The 26,809-nt window shown below is 42.2% G+C and overlaps 1 long non-coding RNA gene across 2 annotated transcripts; it reads left to right on the forward strand.

The window, feature by feature from the left end:
- The first annotated feature begins 680 nt into the window (after positions 1–680).
- Positions 681–15,963, forward strand: LOC120384739. Of its 2 annotated transcripts, XR_005589076.1 has the most exons (5): positions 681–1,661; positions 1,754–1,919; positions 6,634–6,695; positions 15,014–15,283; positions 15,875–15,963. It is a non-coding gene; the product is annotated as an uncharacterized LOC120384739 (long non-coding RNA). The 2 variants fall into 2 exon arrangements; XR_005589075.1 differs by having other exon boundaries at positions 681–1,919.
- Positions 15,964–26,809: the final 10,846 nt, after the last annotated feature.

A 26,809-nucleotide genomic window follows, 5' to 3' on the forward strand; every position in this document is an offset into this window, starting at 1 on the left:
AGCTGGAGATCTATACAAGTAGTATATATTCGGTTTAAGTATGGAAGTGAAGTATTTTGTATATAGACTATAGAAAGTCAAAACCTCATCATTATCTAACAGGCTCACTAATTCTTTCCATGAGTAAAACACAAGTATCATCCAATGATAATACAATCCAAAAATGATGGATAAAGTTTTATACCTTAGATGGAGTTACGATAAGCTATGGCCATTTCTGCAAAGTCCATCCTGCTTATTTCTCATACTCCCTCAATTTAGGTAGAGTAAGCATTTGTGTACACATTTCCCCCATGTTGAGTGGCATGCGTCAGCCTCTCTTCACCCCAAGGAATGTGCAGGAAGGGAAGAGAAAATGTTTCCACATTTCACTTACCACCCTGAGATGTTAGCAGATCAACTTCTCATAAAAAAATCACTAGGGCAGTTTCCAGCCTCAGCTCTGCACTCTGATGTCATCCTGTCAGCACAAAGCTCAGCACTATGAAGTCAATGCACAGACTTTTCCTGAGAGGAAATGAAGACTTCAGTGCCTCTGTGGGCGTAGTGAGTTAACAGGAGCAGAGCAGCTGGGTGCACAGCCTCAGAGTGAAAGTGAAGGAGAGAGAGAAAAAAAATAAATATATATGAGAAAGATGAGATTTAAGAAGCAATATTGGGAGGAAACAAGAGGAGTTCAGATGAGTTTCTGAGAATAGTAACTTCCCTTATCCTAAGTTGGGTGTCTAACTTGGGATGATCAGTGAAGTGTGAAGATGGGTGGCGGTGTCAGCGTGGAACAGGCTCAGGGATATTCCCAAATCAGCGTAACTAATGGGAAGCTTTTCTAATGTTGGTGTAATTGGCAGGAAATACGGAGATATTAATTCATTTTCCTTTCAAATACTGGCTTATTTCCTTTATTTACAAAATCCAATTTAATTAGAGAAATTCCCTTCTGGAGGAAGTTGGATTTATGTATTGATTTTTTTAAAGGAAAGGAGAGCAGACTGGGAAAATGCTGAGAAGACAATATACAAATGAATTATAAAGAAAATACTACCCATCTACTCTGGTTCCAAGTAAGACAAGAGCTCTTGAGGATCATGAAGATTTTGGCAGCAAGGAATTTCACCAGAAAGAGTGGGAGTTCTAATACCTCTAGAAGTTTGGCTGGCAGGGATTGGGGGAGAAGCTCTCCTCCCTATGCATTAAGATCTCCCATTGAAACTCTTAGAAATACTCTTTCTGTTTCAATGTTTACCTCACAAAGCTGGTGGGCAAAGCCCCAGGGGGAAGACTGATTCTGACACACTGAAATAACACGATTTCTTTGTTGTGCATTGGTAACAAAGGGAGGCTTCTTAACGACTCCAAATACAGTTTTGAAACTAAGCAGCAGAGTTCACCCTCTGGCAACTGTCCAATTTCTACCAACAGGTCAACTGTAAGGGGGAAAGGAGACAATGCATGCCCACCCCCTTACGCAGGATAGACAGCAGTGCCTATTCACTTACAGCAAGCAAATGGAGGTGCCATGCTGTGTACTATAAAGGATCTAGCTCTGATGTCCATGGCAGGTAGGAAGGGTACCTCATCTTAAAGCACTGAGTGGAAAAGGAGTGAAAGAGAAGTGATGCAGAAAAACTATGACCAAAAAATCATATTTAAATGGGAAATAGGTATGTAACCTAAAATGTTTGGGGGCTCATTTGTCCCCAAGGGGCTTTGCCTAACAGCTCTGTGAAGGATATAGTTCTCTCTCATTTGGCAGTAGTCTTCCACTGACAACTCCTGACACATATGTACAGTACCTCTCACTTCACTGACTCAGTTCAACCAAGAGTCTAGAATTGCAGCACACAGAGGAATGGTGATTGGCCAAGTTACCTCTGACGTCATAATGAGACTATTTAAGATGGACCTAAGCTGCCCTGACTGTAAGTATAGTTCTTAACTTTGCTTACTTATATCTTCGAATGTAGCCTATGCTTGAGTTTTCAATACAATCTAACTACGTGTAGAGTCTGAAGGGTTAGTAATATGCCATTTGTTAGGTAGACTGCTATTAAAAAGGCCATACTTCAATTTTAACTAAAATCAGTTAATAGATTATTACTTAAAAATCCTCACCCAAAAAAAACAAATCTATCTTTACTCTGACTATGAGCTGCAGAAATGGGGAACATATACATTATCCTTCATACAAAATAAAGGGAGTTGAATCCCTGATTTGAATGAAAACTCAACACTACATTAACTATGGATGGCCAGTGCTTCAACAACGACAACGCTCTTCAAAAATGTCTTAGTACAGTTAAAAAATGAGAACACATCAGTTTCTATGTAATTGACTTAAAAAAAAAAAGATACAAAAGTCCTTGGGGAATGAATGGAAATCCAAATCTATGAGAAGCAAGGCCTGAAGTTATTACAATACAATGGCAGGACACACAGTGTTTTTAACTAATGAGTTTAACTTCAACCATATCTTACAAATTTTGCCAGCTTTTTCATCCCCTTGCCACCCTCCCCGCCAAGTGTCATGTTTAAATTAATTTTACATTAACTTTTGCAAAATTCTAAGAAATATGCCTTGTTGAAAGATATAGTTTTTAAGGGGGTTATCCTAAGGGAAATGTATCAGCAATTTGTTCTTAAAACTCATAAAAAGCCATGTGATAGCTCACTTGTTTGATTTTACACGAGGCAATATGAGGGGCAGATTAGTTCATGTGCTTAGTGCAGAGTTCTTGTACCTTCCTCTGAAACATCTAGTACTGGCCACTGAGAGACAAGATACTGGACTACATAGACCTCAGCTACCTAGGTTTCATATATTCTGTATAATTCTCAGCCAAGCCACACATTTCCTGAACTGCATATCAATAACTCCTAGACCTATTAAAATATTTCCACTGAGCCTCATTTACAGAAGAGTCTCTATCCTTGGAGCCACCATACAAAGGACCCGATTCACAAAGATATGCATCTACATGCCTAAGATCTGAATCAGGTCCTTTTCACTCCTAATAAATGAAGGTGGATGTGCTAAGTACAAGGCTTTATAAAGAGAAGGAAGTTCTTTGGGAAACCAAGTATCGTCTCAAGGGTAAATAACTCTAGGATATGGTTATATTTTTGAGGCCTGGAGATGTAACTTACTACTATACATCAAAACACCTTTCACAAAGCAATCAATCTATATCTGACCTCTCAGTCCTTGTCCTCAGACAAAACTGCCTAACTCCTTCATAAGATGAGACTGGGAACTTAAATTCATAACTCTGCTGGACACTAAAAACCATGAGCTTAACTGGTTTGATAGCTCAGTAAAACTTGTAACACACCATGCTGCCTACTAAACCTCCATTATCCTATGACTGCCAAGATGTTAACTGCCCTCTTCATTTTAAGTGGTCTCCTACAACAGGTGTGTACCCCTTATGCTTAACAATCTGTTCTACCGTGTACTAACTTGAACACGCTAGTTTCCTCCTCCAGACAAATTCCCACCTTTCCTTTAGGAGAACATGATGGTTCTAAGAGATAAAGCCTCCTGTGAAACACAGAAACATGTTCTAAAGGAAACATCTCACGTGGTGCACAACTTACACCAGCAAAACCAAATGACTCAAATCCAAACCGTTACTCAGGGCTTGTTTATATGAGAAAGTTTTACCTGTTGTAGTGGTACAATTATGTTGGTACAGTTAAACCCATATAGCTATGCCAATTTAACACTCCATATGGACACTCATTCTGTTATGTGCAACTTTTCTCAGTTTAGCTTAAACCCCTTCCAAAGCAAGAAAAGCTAAACCAAAAAAACCCCAAACACTTGAAATAAGACTGTCCTCACAGAGGGTTATAATAGTATCACTATATCCTATTACACTCACAACCTTTGGTATAATTTTTCTATGTAGACAAGTCCTAAGACTGAAAGATCCTTGTGGCAGTGTCCATTTCTTCCTGCATGTTTGGATGGTGCTCAAAAAACAATAATGTTTATAAGAGAAAATGAATTTACCGTAGGAAAAACAGATGGAAAGAATGCATAAAATTGTTATATTTCAGGAAACTGCCTTCTCTGGAAGAAAAGAAATGTGATTTATTAAGCATATATTTCCATCTGCTTTTTCTAAAATAAATTCAAGTTTATCACTGAGAATTAATTTAGATGAATCCTCCCCTCCTCCTCCAGTTCATAAGCAGTCCGAATTATGTTTTGTATAATATGACTATTTGAACAACTAACCCTCTTCTATCATGTCAGTTATTCTAAATGTCACATAGTTATAGAGATGGACAGGCTCTTTCCCCCTCATTGCTTGACATCTACTCTCACCACCACACTACTCCTCACCCACATTTCCTGCCGTTTTCCTGCTTTCCTTCACTGGTTAGCTCCCTTTTGCCTTCCTACCACTCCCCGCTTGTCCTAGGATTCCTTCTTTCCAGGTCTCCTTGGCTAACTCCCTCCTCAAATCAAGGAGCTCTTCTCACCATTCATAGTTCAGATTTGTCTAATACTAAAATTAAGTAGTATTTGGTAAGTACCAAAACAGAACAGTCATTACAACTCTCATTTTTCCACATTATATGTTTTTGCTCAAATTAAACTTTGCCCCAGGCTGAAACTGAGGCCAAATTCAGCTCTGGGGTAAGCAGGCACAGCTCCAGTGTTGTTAATGAATATCTGACAGTTTATGGCATGGCTGAATTTGGACCCTGTAAATTCTTCCACACACAGTGCCTGCTTTCGTCTCTAAGGTCATAGGCATAGCTGAGCAAGCCATGGAAAAGTGTTTTTGTGAAGATGTTGACTAATTCTGATGTACAGTTCAATACAGCCATACTAATATCCTCTTGCTTTTCTGTGAATATTCATGCAATTTATTTTGTTCTTATTAACATTTGAGAAGGAGCTTTATCCATGTGAATATGGACATTTTCACACAAGTTAGTAGAGCCATGCATGAGCAAGTGTATTCACACATGATGGAGTATAACTAAGGCTGTGTCTATCTGTCACGGTGGCACGGATTTGGTGACTTTCCGTCACCTCCATGATTTCTGCAGCAGCTGGTGCGGCTGGCTCAGGGGCTGCCGCAGTTTGGGTGTGTGGGAGGGGGCTATGGTCTGGGGCAGGGATTGGGGTGCAGAGCAGCGCTTACCTCAAAGGGGTCTCCCTGGCTCCCACCAGCATGTCCCTGTCACTCCTAGATGGAGGGGCCAGGGGGCTCTGTGTGTTGCTCATGGCCACAGGTGCTGCCCCCACAGGCGCCGCCCCACAGCTCCCACTGGCTGTGGTTCCCAGCCAATGGGAGCTGTGGAGCTGGCGCTTGTGGCGGGAGCAGCACATGGAGCCCCCCGGCTGCCCTTCCCCCTAGAAGCTCCAGGGACATACCGGTCAGAGCCGGGTAAGGAGCCTGCCAGTCCGGTCATCCTTCCCCATCCAGCACCAGCACCGGGGAGGCCTGCACCCCACTCTCCCCCAGAGCACTCCCGGCCCAAGTTTTAGATAGGGGTGTATAGTAAAAGTCATGGACAGGTCACGTGCCTGTGACCTGTCCATGACTTACTAAAAATACCAGTGACTAAAACATAGCCTTAAGTATAACTGATTGTATCAGGAGTGCTTGCCCAGTCACTCACCATATAGACATAATTGTAGCACTTGGTGGGAATGTGACAAGAGAAAACTGAACACAGGGTCATCTGAACAGCTAACAAATATGGCTTCTTGCCACCAACCCCCCAGCAAAGAACCCAACTATTTTTAACTGTGGTATTCATGTATGTACCCAAATGTTATGCCTTTAGTGCAGAAGAGTATAGGAAGAAATATGATGTGTTCTAAAATTTCCAAGGCTCACTTATCTCCTCTGTCTCTCTCACTTTAAAATGGTCCCCACACTCACATCTAATGGCTTCTTTAGATATTGTTGCTACTTATAAAGTTTGGCCATCCATTTATGGAACAGAAAATATATAAGGTGTCTTAGTCAGTCACACAGACCAACTATCAAATAGATCGCACCATGTGTAGTTTGCCAAATACACCAAACAAATCCATGGGACCAAATACGTTCATCAAAACTATTCCTCAAACAATTACAATGACAAATACATAAAAGTAATGACTGGTTCACAGACAGTGAACTGAAAAGAGGGTCAAAGCCAATCAACTGTTTAGTATTAATACTTCAACCAGCTCTAGTCACAGATGAAGTTTCTCCTGGACTGGAGTGGCAGATTCACAAATCTAGCAGGATTTTTGTATATGATATTTCCTTTTTATTCAAAGTTTGCAGTAGACTTTGATATTTTGTCTCTGATCCTGCAAAGAATGAGTTGCCACAAAGTTAGCTGTATGCTACCTTTGCATTCCCTGATCCCTGGAGCTACTGAGGGTCAAACTACCCTCAGCACAACTCAGAGCAATTTCAAGGCTCCTGTTACTTACACTGGCTGTACCAGTCCCCTGGTGCTGTTCCATCACATTTCATCACTGGCTGCATAAAAGACAATATTTACTAAAAGATCTGGCTTATTGCCTTTTGGAGATATTTAGGGTTAAAATCCAAAATAATATTATTCTTCTCACTCCATTCACTTGCTTGTCTGTTTAACATAAAACTCTATTAGATAACATTATTGGACACCTACCCAGAGGTCTCAGATGCAAAGTTCCTTCCTGAAAGATACAAGTAAGTGCAGCAAGTCCAAAACCACCATCATGCTAACTTGGTTTCCTTTGTATGGTGATGAACTGCAAGCATTCCAAAAGAGTGATTACAGAAATAGAAGACATGCAAGAAAGAGTGAGTTCAATAGAATCCTGACAGTACAAAAGAAATGCCTCAATAACTTGGGCTAAAAATCCAATCTCAATCATGAAATGACATAGTAAACTAACAGTAGTTAATCTCCACATTCAGTTACCAACAAAAGCGTTTCAGAAGTACATAGTTCATGTACTAATGCCTCCAACAGGTATATTATACTCAATTTTTCTGTCAAATAGTCTTATTGTGGAAAATTCCTTCCCAGTTGTTTTCCAATTTTATACCCCTTTGCTAGCAGCCAAACCGTGTTCCAGTTATCCTCCACAAGCTGTAATTTCTCACTGCTACCACTCTCTCAGACCCTCAAGGTCAAGACCTTTTTCTTAACACGTACTATGTGACATATCTATCACAGCCCATGTCACTCCAGGCAGCGTTAGCACATCCTGATATTCTGAAGCATGTGAGGACAGTCTGAGACCTAGGTCCCACTCCAACTCTGAATGCCTGCAACACCCATGACCCAGTTCTGATTCTATGTTCATTTCCCAAATGCTGCATTCTACTCCAATGCTAAAAGTATGCTAGCCTACTATTAATACAGACAGCATGACTGTTTTTGTTCCAGTGTTCTCTTCATATGGTCTTATACCTGTAATTTTCACAGGGCTTAGTATATGGATTAGATTATTCAATCCCTCATCACCGGAATCAGTGGCAGTTTTCCCATTGATTACAATAGGAATAAGATCTGGCACTTACACAAACTTGTGTGTGAAGAGTTTTGTGAGATCCTGCAGCAAATCAAAGCAGGGGTTGACGATGGTGGCAGAATGTAAAGGAGAGTTGCAGTGGGAAGGAGACTGCAATAAATGGATCAGTCAGAGGGGATTTACATTAAATTAGGAGATTCTGGGGCTGGTGACAGCTACTAAGAGGAGAAGACCTGAGGTCTGGGGTTCTGCAAGTTTGGACATTTCCATTTATTGCACAACATCAAAACCCAGACTTAGCAGAGTCGCAATTCTTTTTCTACTTCTGGCCATCTGTACTACTTTCAAAAACAATGCCATATGCCCAAACCTATATCACCTTTGACCAGGGGTTCTCAAACTTCATTGCATTGCGACCCTCTTTTGAAAACAAAAATTACTACATGACTCCAGGAGGGGAGATCGAAACCTGAGCCTGCCCGAGCACTGCCACCCCAGGTGGGCGGGCCAAAACCCAAGCCCCACCACCCGGGGGGGGGGGGGCAAAGCCGAAGCCCAAGGGGTTCAGCCCCAGGTGGAGGACCTGCAACCTGAGCCCTACCACCCAGGGCAGAAGCCCTTGGGCTTCAGCTTCAGCGCTGGGTGGCAGGGCTCAGGCTTTGGCCTCAGGCAGTGGGGCTCGTGCTTCAGCAAGTCTAACGCCAGCCCTGGCGACCCCATTAAAACGGGATAGCCGGAGTGATTATGCCACCCGACAGACAGTCTATTTTGCAGCTGGGTGGGAAGGTGCTGCAAGCTGCACATCAGCTGTGTGCCAACTAAGAGCTCCGCTACTCTGAGGCAATCCTCAGCTTTCCAGATTTAACTGCTTTCTAGCCATGAAAAGTGGCCAGAGCATCACAAGAATCTAGCTTCCAGTGTTTGGCCAGTTTTAGTCCTTAATTTTAGGCTGTGCTCTTAGCAATGTCTATAGCTAAGATTGAAAACAGGAATTGATCATCAGGCAGTTACTTACAACTTTGCCAAACAAACCATTCAGGCTGAAATTTTCCATGCTGTCTGCCTCAGGCTGAACTTTTTTGGAAAGCTTCAGCTAAAGTGGTCCAGCCACATCTTTGCCCATGTTAAAAAAAAACTCTTACAACTGTTTCACTGAGAAGCTTTAGTGCCCCCATGCTTTGGAGCAGGAATTTGAAATTTGAGAGCAGTATGTCCTGATGTCTGAGGTGCGCCTTCTGCAGAAAAAGTGGTATGTGATTATGTAATTAAAGACTGTCATAATTCATATGAACAAGGAAGGTAACCTTAACTTTTGAATTTTCTAACTTTTGAGTGCTTGACTTTGCAATATTAGTATTCTTTTAAGAAAGGTTTTTTAAATGTAATTAAAATAATGTGCCAAATTTAGGCCTGGTGTAATCAGCTTAAACTCCACTGAGGGCCAACGAAGTCTCACTCACATTTTCCAGGTCTGAGTTTGATTCATTATGTTGTGTATCGTATGTCAGGCTCACCAAAAAAACAACAACAAAACACACACACACAACCCCCTTCGCTGCCCAAACTTCACTTCTGAAAAACAGCAACTTAAAAAGCTAATGTATAAAAAATGCAAAAAGCTAGGGGAAAGACATTGCACAGCATTATGCTCATTTCTGTGGAAACAGTAGTGTTGACTAGGGTAAGTCTCTTTTTGTTTTGTTGCCCCCGATACGCCACTGTGTGTAGTCATTTTGAAATTGACTATTTTGTAGACAGTAGAATCCAATATGCAGATGCCACTATCATCTAAAACCAGAGTTGGCCTTGATATGCCCACAAAGCCACATTGGCATTCTCAACTTCTGGGGAGATTAAAATACAAACGGAAAATCCCAATTTTAAATATAAAAAAGGAATGTTAGCCCTTTTTCTTGAAAGGATAGCTTGCCGGCTGCCCTATTTTCACTAATAAGACTGTTTTGAAGACTTTTAAAAGCATTCCAATTTTCCTGCAATGTATTTTCTACTTCCTTTCCAAAAGACAAACAAAACACAACCACAAAGTCAGAATATGGGGGTCTCCCTTTAATTCTCCACTGGAAACTCACAGATTATATTGTCACTAACCTCTGCATTTATCCAGTTTCCCAAAGTTTGTTAAGGGGGGAGAAGGGAGATCAAACACTAATGTACATTTCTGAGGATAAACTTCCCCTTTCAAGTATGAATTACATAAAGAATTGTAATTAGACAAACTCCAGAATTTGCAGCACTCCCTTGAGCCATCAGTTTTAGGGCTTAAATGGGCTCCTCTGAACACAAACAGGCTCTAATGTCCAATCTATTTTGTTCATATTCTCTCAGGACCTTTTAGAAAGTGTCACTGATTCCTTCATGTATCTCTCTGATGTACAACACTGATAACCATTTCAAGGGAGATTACAAATAAGGCAGGCAGGGTTAGAGAGACATTTCTTAGAAGCAGCAACTGAGAAGAGGCAGAACAACATAAAAGGTAACTCCTGCCTCAAAAATCATCCAAAACTCTGGAGAATTAGTATGTAGTTTCAAGTGTGACAGAGCCCCTGTGAACACTGACTCCTAATTCTCATTTAGTTACACCACTGTAGCTCTACTGGCTTCATTGGAATTACTCTTGATTTACACCAATGTAAGTGAAAGGAATATCAGTACTATATTACACAGTCCTTTCACCAAATTAACAATATTTAACATTTGAATTGGACCTTTGTATTAATTTTCATTTATAGCTCCAGTCTTCATAAATTGCCAATACTTCTTCACAGAAACTCATATTTATGTTACTTGGAGATTTTAATGCCGACAAAAGGATTTCTAAACTAACCTAATCTCTTTATGTCTATCTAGAGTTAAAATATCGGGCTGAGTTTTAACAACTGTTTAAAGAAGAACAATAGCAACCTTTAAGTCTCCACAGAGAAATGGGAAGGTCACACATAGGCAGCTTTCATTAGTAAGGCTTTGTCTACACTTAAAACTTAGGTTGACATAGCTACAGCACTCAGGGGTGCAAAATAAAAAAAATCTACACCCCCTGAGCACTATAGCTATGTCAACCAAAGCCCTGGTGTAGACACAACTAGGTTGACAGAAAAATGCTTCTGTTGACCTGGCTACTGCCGCTCCAGGAGGTGAAATCTATACAGTGATGGGAAAAAAAAAACAACCAACCTTTCTGTCACTACAGTCTGGATCTGCACTACAGGGTTACAGCAGCATAACTACAGCACCATAGCTATGGTTCTGTGGCGCTGTATCACCCATAGTCTAGACATGGCCTGAGTCTCCATGTTCCAAATAAAACCAGGCTGTGCTTCCCGGATAGGAAAGACAAACATCTTTCCCATCCCTAATGAAATTTCAGCTTAAAAACATCCTCATAATGCTCACTGATTATAATTAAGAAAATAATCAAAACCCAAATTCAATTGCTTTGCTTCTAGAGGTTGTAGCAACGATAAATTGTCAAATTAATCAATTTTTAATGTCAATCTGGTGACCAGAAAAGATGACTTCATACTGCATTGCAGAGCCCAGACTGTGAAAACAAAAGCACTATTTCTATTCTGCTCTTTAACAATCAGCCGCATTAGCCATTTGCATTACTTACACCACTAACAGCTCTTCTTTTTGGGCAGCATGATGCTTGCTCATAAATATTAATGAAGTTACATACAGCAGATTAACTGTACATAGAGAGAAATAACTGAAAATATATTCAAGGAATCTTTCCCTTGAATCATTCATACTAGTCAAACACCAACAAAATATTAATTGTCCTTTATAGTGCCACAGATGCAACAGAAACACAGGCTCTCTTCATGCAGTCTCTCTGGTCCTTATTCAGGAGAATGTCTGACAGCCAAATTGTCCAACTTTCACAATTTGTTAGGTAATATCTGCCTTCCTTTCTGGCTGGCTAGGTAGGGAGCTTGTCTCCTTACCAGTATGCTTCTTCCTGCAACCTGTACTTTGGAGATGGGCTTCCCGAATATGGAGAGTTTCTAGCCAGATAGGTTACTCCTGCAATAGATCCCCTCTCAGTTACGGGAAATATCAACTGCTCTCTCCTACAAATAATTACTACTTCCGCAGCCAGTTATTCTGTTTATACCTAAAAACATCAGATGTTTGGTCATCCAGGAAGATTTTAACAGCATAAAGGGGGGCAATGTGAAGATAATGGATCATACTGCAAACTCTGTTTCAGCTGTGTAAACTGCAATAACCCCACGGAAGTAAATTTACATCACTTTAACTCAGATCTGAATCTAGCTTAGAAGGTCTTTCCACAGGAGCTGAGAGGATAAAATGAAAAATAAATGTAGCACAACTTCTGCTAAGAGCCATGAAAATTAAGTTTTCACCCACAATTTTTATTTGAGAGCCCAATAAACCAGCACCGTCCTTGCCTTCTTTATTAATGTGGCACTGGAGATTGAGAGCATCCAATTGTCAGGTCCACAGTATCTCTCTCTCCATTGTGAACGTAAATTTATTTTAGTGAGTGTAACAAAATGTATTTATTGTTAGAACTAAAATCTCCTTCTGAATAAGAAAAGACTCTATCTATGGCCCAGGATTGCCTGGGCTATTCTATAGACAGCCTAGAGAGTAAAATAATGTTAAATGGCATAAAAACAACACCTGATAATATTAACTTGCTATAAGATGGGGTTCTGATTGCAAGGACACAAAATACATTTTTTTAAAACAATACCAAGAGATTTCAGGATTTTCATACCATGGGCCCTAAAAGTATCCTAGCAGATACTGAAAAAATACAGGAGTTATGCAACTAGCAAAAACAACTAAAAATGAAAAGGTTAAATTGATATTGAAAATATGTCTTGATATTGCAGCACTAATATGAAACCATCAATAATAGAAAGGGACAGTTATATGAAACCTTCTATATTATTTTGAAATGTTTCTTGCAGTGATGTACTAAAGGGTTGATTTTATAATTACTTCAAGGGGAAGTGAATTAGAAATACAAGGTTTCAATACTGTCTTCTAGATTAAAACATTTATTTATATTGTACCTATCACCATGTGGCTATATTTTACATAAAATTAAAACAAATGACTATCGTCAGCCTGAAAACTTATATGCTGTGTTCATGGGTGAAAGTAAGCCAGTATGGGCCAGTACAATGTACCAGTAAAAAGTGGCCACCAGTACGGGCCCATACACAGCCCACATTAAAGCACCACTGACAGGGGTGGGGGCGCAAAGGGGGCAGCAATGTTAAAGCGCTGCCACGGCAAAGGACCCAGCTTAAAGCACTGCTGCTTTAATGTCATTGCCCCTTCCCCGCCCCCCCAGGCCGCCGATTGGGGGGGGGGGGGAAGAAGCAGATGCCCTGGGGCCAGCGATTTAAAAGGGCCCAGGGCTCCAGTTGCTGCTGCTGCTACTATCGCAGCCGTGGCTGGGGCCTCAGGCCCTTTAAATCACTGCTGGAGCCCTGGTCAGCGCGGATGGGCTGTCTGGGGGACGCTGACCCCCCCAGCCCTACCTTTTCAGCCTGAGGCCCCGCCCCTTTCGCAGGCCAGAGTTGGCCCCCGTACCACTAAGTGTTCAATGTTACTTTCACCCCTGGCTGTGTTTCACTGTATATTAATTTAGATGGTAAGTTCCTCAGGATAGGGATCTCGTCTATTCTGTATATGGGCCAGGTCCTCCAGCCCTGTCTACACTTTCAAGGCTTTCTATTGTCTACCCCTCACCCCAGTTTTAACTTCTCTCTCAGTTTCAAAATGTCAGTTCCCACCTCCAGTCAGGCCAATTTCCATTGACCACTTGTTAAATTTTCAAATAAGCACCTTTATGTGTTCTCCCATGCTTCCCTAAGGCTTGGGAGGAGCTCAATTATCCTCCTTCAAGTCCCTCCTTAAAAACTATCCTTTGCTGTGATGCTTATCCAAGAAAAAAAATTGACAATGGTTGGGCCACTGCTGCGCAGAGACGACATTGCTTATTATGCTGACCAAGACTTTCTCATTATGATCTTGTACTACCCCATCTGATTTTCAAATGTTGTTGATTGTCTCATATGTAAGGCTATGTTTTAGTCACAGGTATTTTAAGTAAAAGTCATGGACAGGTCACAGGCCATAAACAAAAATTCACAGAGCCCATGACCTGTCCATGACTTTTACTTAAAATACCCGCCATGACTAAAACTTGGGGGGGGGGGGGAGATGGAGGTGCTCTTGGGCGGCAGCCTGGGGGCACCACGGGTGCTGGGGGAGGTGACCTGGGACCCCCGCTGTTACTGGGAGAGGGGCGGTTGGCGGGGCTGGCAGAGGCTTCCTACCCGGCTCCACGTCGCTGCAGTTCCTAGAGCTCCTCCGCTGCTCCCGCCACAAGCGTCAGCTGCCACAGCTCCCATTGGCTGGGAACCCCCCACCCCAGGTAAGCACTCCTCACACCTCCCAAACCCCTGCCCCTAGCCCCCTCCCACACATCCAAACTTGCTATAATATGGGGCGTGGGGAGTGGGCCCAGCAGAAATCAAAGAAAGTCACAGAATCTGTGACCTCCATGACAGACTTGCAACCTTATTTATATGTAGACTGTATGCTTTTGGAGATAGGGACCACCTTTTTATTCTGCTTGTACAGTGCCTAAGCCAATGGGGTCCCAGCCCATAACTAGGGCTCCCAGACACTCTGGTAATACAAATAACAATCACTCTGTTACCCAAGCATTGCAAAGCCGCCCTAGCAGGGTATCTGGAAATTCCTCTGGTGTAGGGAAATCCTTGGATAGTGTGAAGTGAGCATAACCATCTCTGTATCATCTGAACTTGGCCACCCTGAGTACTCTAGGCATGTTGAGGGTAAAGTAGGGATGTAGCCAGAGGGCACTGCAATCTGGTGACTCCTAGCAGACAGGTAGGTGGTTTGTATTGGCCTTCAGGGTACTCTAAAATCACTCTGGGAGCTCAATCAGCCACTGAACAGCTCCAAGATTCAGGAAATGAAAAGGTGGCTTGGCATCATCTTTCCCTCCATCCCACCAGCCTCCTGCACCAAAGACAGCTCAGCCAGACCCAGGGACCGAGACCTATATGGGCCAAGTATCATGGGTAGCTATAGTGCTATATAAATAATAATGTTCTACAACCACATTACAACTAATCCTTAAAAATGGAGGGCTTGTCATGGAATTTCTGACATAGCATGCTACTGTTGTCAAGGTTATAATCCTGAAGGGACACTGCTTTCTGGTAACTAGGTTTGTGAGGCATCTTCTTTTCCTCCCTAATTGGTCTTTGTACCTCCTTCACAAGATTAACGATGCTGTAATTATGAGTAAATTGTAGGACAAAGATATACTTAAGGGAAAAGTGTATTAAGAAGAGTTTAATGGGCCAAATTCCCACCTGGTGTAAGGCCACTGAAGTCAAGGGAGTCGTACCAAGACTGAATTTGGCTCAATATGAGTAGACGAATGTATTGTTCATATAATTTGATTTTCTAATCTTATTTTTCCAGATTTCCACTCTCTTGTACTATCTGACATTAATATCATCCACTGGCTATAGTGGAAAAGTAGTAAGACTGAAGATTTTCATACAGAGAAACCCTGACAATGATGAGCCACTGAAACATGCCATTGTTGGAACAATTGCTCTGAGAACTGACTTTTCAGGGACAAGCAAATTCTCTGTAAGTGGGAGAAGGGAACAATCAAATTGCTTGTCAAACAGATACCAAAACTAAGAAAATGATCTTTAAATCATGCCATGCTGAGCCACTGAACAGGTAAAAAAAAAAGTAAAAATAAAAATAAAAAAATAAAAACACAACAACTTTCCTTAATCTAATGTCTCTACCTGCATCTAAAGCTTAGTGTAATATATTGGGCAAAACAAATTTAAAAGACATGAACACTTTTTCTGCAACAATTCTCATCAGCAGTACAGTAATACGACCTCTGGTGTGTAAAGAGAAATAATTTATGTAAAGGAAAAAGCTAACAATTCCAGACATTGCTTGTTTAGAGGTTAATCCATCAATCACAGAGCACAAACATTTTTCTGCTCATTAAATGCACAAAGAACCTCCTATCTGAAATAATAATAATCATCAGAATTAACAGACAATTCTATTAAATATTACCTTCATATTGAGTTTTATTTCCTGCCTTTCCCCTTGGAACAGCATGCAGGAAAACAAAATATCTTAGTAGCTTCTAAGGCTTATGTACCATTTATGTATCATTTTACAAAGCAGGATACAAGAAAATTCTTTTGTATAAGACTCCTTTAAATGAGTAGGCATGTTTATTTTTTTTTAACTGTGCGTGTATTATTACAGAGCTCACTTTTTTGTCTAACCCTGTTTTGTATGCAGCATGTGAGAGAAAATACAGATTCTAATTTGCAGACATTTACTTCCAATTTCATTCAGAGGCATTCTTTTCCTCCATCAGCATTTCTGGATGCATTAGAATATCTAATGGAATGGAAAACAAAAGATGATGACTATTAAAACTACAAAAAGCCCATGTGACCTCTTTTAGGAACTATGTATATGGTGTTTCGCAAATGAGCTTTACAAAATCATTTTTATGATAAGACTTCATACTAATTTTATTAAAAAGTGTAAACTTTATTAATATGGAGTTACCAGCATTTTTGTAGAAGAACCGTTTAATTCCCAACAAGCACACACACAGGATTTGTGGTTAATAATTTAATTGTTACTGAGTAACTTTTGAATGAAGAGTATTTATTGGAAATTTTCATGGACCAGATCCTCAGGGCAAGCCCTCCTGTGCCCAGCACACCTCAGAAGGGATGTTTGTATAAAGAGGGCTTTATGCTTTATTTCTACTCTGCGCTGATTATGCCGCAACTGGAGTACTGTGTCCAGTTCTGGGCGCCAAGTTTCAGGAAAGATGTGAACAAATTGGAGAAAGTCCAGAGAAAAGCAATAAAAATTATTAAAGGTCTAGAAAACATGACCTATGAGGGAAGATTGAAATAACTGGATTTGTTTAGTCTGGAGAAGAGAAGATGACCGAGGGGGGATATGATAGTTTTCAAGTACATAAGATTGTTACAAGGAGCTGGGAGAAAAAATGGTCTCTTTAACCTCTGAGGATAAGACAAGAAGCAATGGGCTTAAATTGCAGCCAGGGCAGTTTAGATTGGACATTAGGAAATACTTCTTGTCAGGGTTGTTAAGCACTGGAATAAACTGCCTAGGGAGATTGTGGAATCTCCATCATTGGAAATGTCTAAGAGCATGTTAGACAAACACCTGTCAGGGATGGTCTAGATAATACTTAGTCCTGCCTTGAGTGGAGGGGACTCGTCTAGAAGATCCCTTCCAGTCCTGTAATTCTATGCTCTCCCTAGCCTAGGAACCAATCCTGAGACACAATATAGAGGAAACTCAGGGCTTCTTTGAGTTGTGCCAACTGCCCATAACCCCAAGGGGCTGTTTGAGCAGCTGAGGATTGCTGGAGAGTTCCTGTCCCCCACTACCCCATATTGTTGCCTGTTAACTTACACGTTTCAAATTCTAACTTGTCCATCTGTTTTATAACAGTACAATTTTATTGGCTCCAGACATACTCTATTCTTCCATATCACTGCTGCCATATCATTGTTATACCATTTTCTAGTTTTCTTATTTCTTGTTGTTTTACATTTCTACTAAAGAAAGCATACAAGTAAAAACTCAAGGCAGAATGATTACCACTATAGGCTTGATTATCTTTTCACACTGGTTTATACACCAGGGTAATTGCACTGATGTCAGTGGAGTTATACCCGGTTTTTACACCAGTGGGAGATCAGAACCAGACCCGAGGACCCAATCCTGGTCCCTTTTGTGACCCTTCCACTGCCTATTTCCACTGTGCCAGGCGGGGTGAAAGTAACTTAATGGAGTTACTGGTACGCAGGGCTGCCGGGGTCCTGGACAAGGTGGGGGAGCGGGGCTGGGCTCCAGCTGCTAGTGCGGTAGCCATGAGCTCTTGGCCCTTTTAAATCACCAGGCCCTGGGGCAGCTGCCCCTTTTGCCCCTCCCTTTCCTCCCCAATCAGCAACCCTGCCAGTATAGTCGGCTGTGTACCAGCTTTCTTACCATTACACTGTACCGGACCAGACCAGCTTACTTTCACCTCTGGTGCCTGGACACCATCTCAGTTCTTCTGCTTTGGGGGCCTGCAATGCTCCTAGAATTTAGACATGGGGCCAGGATTTCCTAGGTATGGAAATGCTGCCAGTATTTATAATTCGAAGCCCTATTTTTACCAAAGTAGTTGGAAACTCAATAATGTCTACGATATATATAGTTCTGTGCTACAAACCTTCAAATACAGACTGAATGTTTTCCAAAACTGTAAGTGCATTAGCATCACTGAATCTTAGTGGCAGAAGTGTTAACACTGTAATCCCTTATCTGTAGCTTTGGGTGAGGTTGTATTTAACTGAGGATTTGTATTGCTGAGTCTTTCCTTGGGCTGCCACCACCTTGACATGGTGGAGAAGCTTGTGTATACTTAAGACCCTAAGAGCGATGCCATTGGAGTCCTGTACTCCTGGGTAGGGTCACTCCTGGCGGTAAGATGGAAGGCGAGGTACCAGACAAAGTGCAGCCCAACACAACCCAGTGTAAGACCTCAATGGCAGAACAGGCAGATGAAGCAGGATCACTTCTCAATGGCTGCAAAGGCGGACGAACACTACAATGAAGGAGAAACCCACAGTCATCTTCGACCTCCTTGCCATCGGTCACAGGTGCCTCTTCTGCCAAGATGGCTGCTGGTGCACAACAGCTCCCCCACATTATACTAGTCACACACAGGCTTCTTTCACAGGAACTAACAAGCTTTATTTGCTGCTCCTCAAAATCTGGCACACCAAAGAAATCCCTGCTGACTTATGTAATGCTAACATCATCACCATTTTCAAAAAGGGAGACACAGACGACTGTGGCAACTATTGAGGCATTTCCCTCCTCTCCATTGCTGGGAAGATTCTTGCTAGAATCATACTAAATCACCTGCTCCCTGTTGCAGAGGAAGTACTTCCAGAGTCCCAGTGTGGCTTCAGCCCATCACAAGGCACCACCAACATGATTTTAACAGCCAGGCAGATCCAGGAAAAATGTCAAGAACAAGACCTGGAGCTGTATATGGCCTTTATCAATCTGACCAAAGCCTTCGACTCTGTCAACTGTGAGGCTCTGTGGACAATCATATCAATGTTTGACTGCCCAAGCAAATTTATCACCATTGTAAGACTCCTCCATGACCAGATGACTGCCTCCATCCTGTGCAGTGGCTCTACCTCTGAGCCCTTTGTCATCCGAACTGGTGTAAAACAAGGCTGTGTACTGGCACCCACCCTTTTCTCCATTTTCTTAGTATCTCTGAAAACAATAACCCAAGACCGTCTACCACAGGGCATTGGCATCCAATATCAGACTGATAGCAACCTCTTCAACCTTTCTCATCTCCATGTCCGAACTAAAGTAATATCGGCAACAAATACTGAATTCCAGTATGCAGTTGATTGTGCTGTAGTCGCACACTCAAAGGAGGATCTACAAACAGCCCTTAATTGCTTCTCTGAAGCTTACAAAAGCCTAGAGCTAACTCTGAACATCAGCAAAACAAAAGTTCTCCACCAGCCAGTCCCCGGTCAATTGTCAGACTCATCAAGGAAGATCTAAATTGACAAAGAAGTATATAACTCCATTGCCATCTCCCACAGAGAGCAGACATACATGTCAAGATTCAGCACAGAATCTGCTGTGCCAGCCTTGCCTTTGGCAGACTGTCTTGCCAGATGTTCAACAATCATAACATCAGAACACATACTAGACTTTTAGTTTATAAAGTGGTGGTAATCCCAACTCTCTGCAGCTGTGAGACTTGGGTGACCTATAGAAAACACCTGAAAAACCTGGAACACCAGCATTTTCTTCAGAAGATCCTCAACATAAAGTGGGAGAATCGTTGCAATAATGTCAGTATCCCCACAGAGGCCAACATCTTCAGTGTTGATGCCCTGATTATCCAGCACCAGCTGAGGTGGAGCGAACACAGTGTGCACATGCTTGATATATGCTTAGCAAAACAACTGCTGTACGCCCATCTCACCAAAGGAGAAAAGAAACTGGGAGGCCAAAAGAAACACTTTAAAGACAAGTGTTTACATCAAGAGATGTGGCATTGACACCACACACTGCGGAAGAACAGCCCAGGATAGGAATAACTGGCGAAGACTTGTCAGAGAGGGAATGTCCACTTTGGAGGAAAATCGCCTTGCCCTGGTCACAGAAAAACACCAGAAAAGAAAGGGACAACAACTGTCACGCAGCAATTGTGGCCCAACCCTGTCTTCCAACACTACCCGCAATGTCTGCCAACAAGACTGCGGCTCAAGGATCGGACTTCTCAGTCACCAAAGAACCCATGAAAAATAAAACCTGTGAAAGAGATCATCCTCGACCTTGAGGAATCGCTGATGATGACTGCTGAGTTCTATTTCTTCAATGACTTTTGTACAATGCTCTTTGAATACTTTGCATCTCTCTCTGCGATGACAATCAGAAATTTTATGTTCAGGGTGTTCAACAAATTTCCAGCAATCACATTAGACTTCCCTGATATAAATGTGTGCTTCAGGCTATGGAATGTTCTTAAGGTCTAATCCCCTTAGGCTTCAGAATGCTAGTGCCCTTGCCTTCCTGTTACTACAGTCAAAGACTGGCCAGGTCTACACTTGGTATAAAATAACTATGCTGGCAAAGCTTTCCAACAAAGCACTCCTAGAGTGGACAGAACTTATACCGGCAAAACTCTACTTTTGCTGGTGTACCTTATTTTCCCTTCTCCGAGTGAAATAAACTACCCAAGAAAAAAGGGGGAAAAAAACCTCACAGTTTTTTTCTGGTTTAACTGTGTCTACAGTAGAGGCTTTTTCTGACCAACAGCTATGTTGGTCACAAATCACACCTCAGCCTACCCTTGACTGACTTAGCTATGCTGGCAGAAGTTTGTAATGTAGACCTCGCCAAACTCTCCAGCTTAGTAACAATCATTTTGGCAGAAACCCTGACTTTAGAGCCTCATCTATGATATATCTCAGTCTTCAGACTCATTGCCATGCACTGAATATGTTCATCTCTTAGCATTCTATACAAATCCTCCAACATTAAATCATACATGGAAAGAAAATAATTGCAAAATAGTGATTAATACTTACATAAACTGTATTATAAGCATTTTATTCCCACAGGACAATGTGCTCCATATGGGAAAGTACTAAGAATGCCTTTCTTTGTACATCAGAGCTCAATATAATTAAAGTATACAGTTATTGACAAAAATAGCTCCTAGTGCATCATTTTCAGCTACAGGTTCCATATAATATATACTAACAACAAACTCAGTTAATTGTAATCAACATGCATGCTACATCAATTCAGCTCAGATGTATTCTTTGTCCATTCAGCTTTCTAGCTGTTTTGACAAATGTCTTCAAACAAAGAGCTTGAATGAGATAATTAGAAATTATGCTAAATGCTATTTTCCTCAATACTTATGCCTCTTTACATCTGTAATAACAACGGTACACACTAGATAAAGTAAACAACTGATCACGTTACGCCACAAAAAATATGTGCACAATATCAGTTCATGTGTGTGATTCAATCCCATTGGTTGAAATGAGTCAGCAAATGAGTTGTGGATCAGGACTGAAGAAGCACTTTGACAGAGTTGGGGAGAGCTGGGGTTCAGGCCTAGAATAATGAGGGCCATTTCAGATCAGGAGCTATATTGGCTGAGCAGGAGCAAGGCTAGGAATTTGCATCATGTGTCCCTCCTGGCTACTCCTGATTGAGGCAAGATCATTGCCCAGCAAAATCTGTTTTAGTTAATGTAAACAGCACTAATTTGGGGCTGCAGGCAGAGAGATCCCTCCACCTACAGAACCAAATGGGTACTGTCAAGGGGAGAGATAACAAGGGCGCAGAGTTATAGTTTAAAGTGAAGGTTAGTGTTACTGGTGGAGAGATGGATGATTGGCTGAGATACCTCATATGTCACAATGCTCCATCTCCTCTGTCTGCAGCACCAAACAGGCACTGTCAAGGAGAAGTTAATATGAAATTGATAAAACAACAAAGAGAAGAAGAGAAATGGCATAGATGACATAATAAAATTTAATTTAGTAGCAAATATCCTATACAACTGCTACAAATTCAGGGACAGAGACTGTGTTCCTGCCCCTCCTACTACCTGCCAGCTTAGTCTATGTAACCAAGAAAGCATGTGTCACTTTAGTGTCAACTACAGACATGTTCAGGTCTACATCCCAGGTAATTCACAACTGGGGTCATTGTTTAGTCCAAAGCTGATTGCTAGGAATTACAAAGGAATCTCACAAAACTGGCTGACGTGCAACAAAATGGCAGATGAAATTCAATGTTGATAAATTCAAAGTAATGCACATTGGAAAACATAATTACAACTATACATCCTAAATGATGGGATCTAAATTAGCTGCTACCACACAACTACGATCTTGGAGTCATTGTGGACAGTTCTCTGAAAACATCTGCTCAAATGTGCAGCAGCAATCAAAAAAGCTAACAGAACATTAGGAACCATTAGGAAAGGGATAGATAATAAGACAATAAATATCATAATGCCACTATATAAATCCATGGTACACCCACACCTTGAATACTGCATGCAGTTCTGGTCACCCCATCTCAAAAAAGATATATTAGAATTTGAAAAGGTTCAGAGAAGGGCAACAAATGTGATTAGGAGTATGGAACATCTTCCATATGTGGAGAGATTAAAAAGACTGGAACTTTACAGCTTGGAAAAGAGACGACTGGCTGGGGGGGGGAGGAAATATGATACAGGTATATAAAATTGTGCATAGTGTGGAGAAAGTGAACAACAAAGTGTTACTTATTCCTTCACATAACACAAGAACCAGGGGTCACCGAATTAAATCAATAGGCAGCAGGTTTAAAACAAATATAAGGAAGTACTTCACACAACACACAACCTATGGAACTCATTGCCAGGGGATGTTGTGAAGGCCAAAACTGTAACTGGGTTAAAAAATGAATTAGGTAAATTCATGGAAAAGAGGTCCATCAATGACTACTAGCCAAGAAGCTAGGAGTGGACAACAGGGGATGAATCACTCAATGACTGCCCTGCTCTGCTCTGTTCATTCCCTCTGACCAACATGGCACTGGTCACTGTTGGAACAGGATACTGGACTAGATGAACCGTTGGTGTGATCCAGTATAGCCATTCTTATGACATCAGAAGCAACTAATCTGCATGCAACAATTCTGTTGGTTGTAATGACTTAGTGATATGGAGACTAGAAATGTGTGTCAAGTGTTTTCACTGGTAGATTATATGACCCTACTGTCAATATCCTGTGGGTGCATACTAGCTGAGGCATCAATCAGTGCTTGAAAGGCTCCCTATGTCACTGCTTCCTCGGCCCCACTGAGCACTGAGGCAGTACTGCTACAGCGAATCAGGCAGAAGTGCAGAGGGACCCCTTAAAGCACAGAGGCCTTGGGACTCATCATATTGATCCCATGAGGGATGAAAATATGAAAAAAATCCTCAAATACCTTATCATAATGGTATGGTTATTGCTATGGGGCAGAATTATGGTTGTTTGGCTGCCTTAAATTGTGCATTTCTCACCTTAACACGTTTGGATTTCTTTGAACTGTAATCTCAACTCTGAATTTCCTGGTTTACAGCATTTGAGTTTTGGATTAATTACAACATTCTCTAAAGTTTCTTACCCTTAAATTATACCATAATCTCACCCTGAATTCCATTTTAGTGTGGTATCTTTTGGGGAAGAGGGGGGGAAATCAAACATCTGCTTGTCCGGTGGAAAGGCTGAAATTACTGGGATTTCCAATTATATGCAGCAGTACCTATTTCCAGCCCTGATGTGTCCTTGATCTTGTGACATGTAGGGCTGGGAGGAACCTCCAGGTGTCATCTAGTCTATCCCTACCCCTCAGGCTGAGGCAGGACCAAGTATACCTAAGACCAGTGGTCTCCAACCTTTTTACGCAGAAGATGACTTTTTGAATTTAAGATCAACCCAGGATCCACCCTGCTCCTTCCCCAAGGCCCTGCCTTCCTCACTCCATTCCCCCCTCCCTCCGTTGCTCGCTCTCCACCACCCTCACTCACTTTCATGGGGTGGGGCAGGGAGTTGGGATGCAGGCTCTGGGCTGGGGCCGAGGGGTTCAGAGTGTGGGAGAGGGCTCCGGGATGAACTTGGGGCAGAGGGTTGGAGTGCGGGAGTGAGAGGTGCAAGCTCTGGGAGGGAGTTTGGGCACAGGGATCATATGGTCACACTGTACCTAATATCATAGAATTCACTGGACATTTCATTAATTTTACTTTTTATTAGTGTCATTTGTGGTTTATAGATCCAAAATCTTTCAGGGATTATCACAAATCAATGTAACATTCTAAACTGTGGGGTGTGCATTGGCTGAGCCTGGGACATGAGGTTGCAGTACAGGAGTGAGGGGTGCAAGTTCTGGGGGGGAGTTTGGGTGCAGGAGGGGGCTGGGGTAGAAGGTTAGGGTGCAGGAGGGGGTGCGAGGTGCAAGCTCTGGCTGGGAAGCACTTACCACTGGCGGCTCCCCACCAGCAGCTCAGCGGGGCTCAGGCAGCCCCATGCCACTCACAGAAGCGGCTGACTGCTGGCACGCCTCTGTGGCCCCTGGGGGGAGAAGGGGGCTGTGGGTCTCCGTGTGCTGCCCACACCACAAGCGCTGCCCCCGCAGCTCCCATTGGCCTGAGCCCTGCAGTGCCACCGGACTTTTAGCAGCCCGGATATCGCGATCGACTGGCATAGGCTCCAGGATCAATCTGTCGATTGTGATCGACAGGTTGGTGACCACTGACCTAGACCATCCCTGATAGGTGTTTCTCTAACCTGTTCTTAAAAAGATTCCAGTGATGGGGATTCCACAACCTGTCTTGGAAGCCTATTGCAGTACTTACATGTACATATAGCCAGAACATTTTTTTTATATCATCTAACCTAGATCTCGCTTGCTGCAGATTAAGACAATTATTTCTTGTCCTACTTTTCATGGACATGGTGAACAATTGATCACCATCCTCTTTGTAATAACCCTTAACATATTTGAAGATTTACCAGGTCCCACCCACCCCTTGCTCCTTTCCCCCCAGTTTTCTTTTCCCAAGACTAAATATGCACACTTTTAAAAAGAAATAACCACCTTTCCTCATAGGTCAATTTTGTCAACCTTTTATAGATTTTTTGTTCTCCTCTGGACTCTCTCCAATTTGTCCGTATTTTTCTTAAAGTGTGGCTCTGAGAACAGGACACAGTGCTCCAGGTGTGCCTCAACAGTGCTGAGTAGAGTGGAACAGTTACTTCCCATGTCTTGCATACAACACATCTGTTAATGTACTCCGAAATATCAGCCTTTTTCACAACTGCATCACATTGTAGGCTCATATTCAATATTGTGATTCAATTTGGACTCATAACCTTGGATCCTTTTCTTGCAGTGCCACTGCATAGCCAGCTATTCCCCATTTTGAATTTGTGCATCTGATTTTCTTTCCTCAGTGTTGTACTTTACACTTGATTTAATTTCATCTTGTTGATTTCAAACCAATTCTCCAGTTTGTCAAGTGTGTTTTGTATTCTAATTTCATCCTCAAAAGTGCTGGCAACCCCCTCCCACATGGCATCATCAACATTTTATAAGCATATTCTCTAGGCCAGGGTTGGCCAACCTGTGGCTCTGCAGCCACGTGCGGCTCTTCAGAAGTTAATATGCGGCTCCTTGTATAGGCAGAGATGTCAACTGAAGCTGAAGCTACAGGCGTCAACTTTCCAATGTGCCGGGGGGTGATCACTGCTCAGCCCCTGGCTCTGCCACAGGCCCTGCCCCCATCCACCGATGCTCACCCCCTCCCCTGAGCCTGCCGTGCCCTCGCTCCTTCCCCCCCAGAGCCTCCTGCATGCCATGAAACAGCTGATCAGGAGGTGTGAGGAGGGACAGAGAGGTGCTGACTGGCAGGGCTGCCGGTGGGTGGGAGATGCTGGGAGCGGGAGCTGATGGGGGGCTGCTGACATATTGTTGTGACTCTTTGGCAATGTACATTGGTATATTCTGGCTCCTTCTCAGGCTCAGGTTGGCCACCCCTGACCTAGGCCATTATCCAAATCATTAATGAATATATTGAATAGTACCAGACCCAGGACATTTCCCTGCAGGCTCCCATCAGATATGAACTCCCAGTTTGACAGCAAGCCATTGACAACCTCCTCTCAGTATGTTTTTTTCCCGACCAGCTGTGCACCCACTATATAGTAATTTCATCCATACCACATTTCCTCAGTTTGCTTTTTGCTTTTGAGAATGTCACAAGGCACTGTGTCAAAAGCCTCACTAAAATCAAGGTATGTCACCTCTACTGCTTTCCCCCAGCCCACTAGACTAGTAACCCTGTCAAAAAAAGGAAATGAGGTTGGTTTCATCTGATTTGTTCTTGACAACTACATGTTGGCTATTGTATCACCCTATTATCCTCTAGGTTCTTATGAGCATACCATGTAATAACTTGTTCCAGTATCTTTCCAGGTATTGAAGTTAGGCTGATGGGTCTGTAATTGCCTGGGTCCTCTTTGTTCCCCTTTTTAAAGATATGTACTATGCATGCCCTTCTCCAGTCCTCTGGGATATCAAACAGTAAAATTGCAGCACCCTGGTTCTCAGAATATTTAAATAAATAAAATAATGAGATTTTACAAATGTATAAGGAATTTTTTTTCCTTTCACTGTGATGCTTTCACATGTGGCTCAGTCCGGGCAGTGTGTACATCTTCAACTCCCACTGACATCTAACATGAATTGCCAGCACTCAGCATCTTGCAGGAATTGAACCCACAGTAACAAAAACAGTGTGATTTTACAGATGGAAGCATATAGGAAAAAAAGTGTTAAAATGATAAGCACCTTCTAAAAACATTTCTCCCCCATCCCAATACATGATGGTGTGTAGTGCTGGATAATAAGAAAGGTTTTTATTAGCAATTGCATTGGATAATCCGAATAACATTAAGAATCTCCAACTATTTCATGAGGAGTTGAGGACCACACAAAATCAGGGCCTAACTGAGTAATGTAGCCATCCCATGCTTGTGCCAATAAAACTGTTACAGACACACACCCCCAAATTACACAATCGTTCCATTCCAGAAAGCC

Source organism: Mauremys reevesii, linkage group 16, assembly GCF_016161935.1.
Source record: "Mauremys reevesii isolate NIE-2019 linkage group 16, ASM1616193v1, whole genome shotgun sequence".
NCBI lineage: Eukaryota > Metazoa > Chordata > Testudines > Geoemydidae > Mauremys > Mauremys reevesii.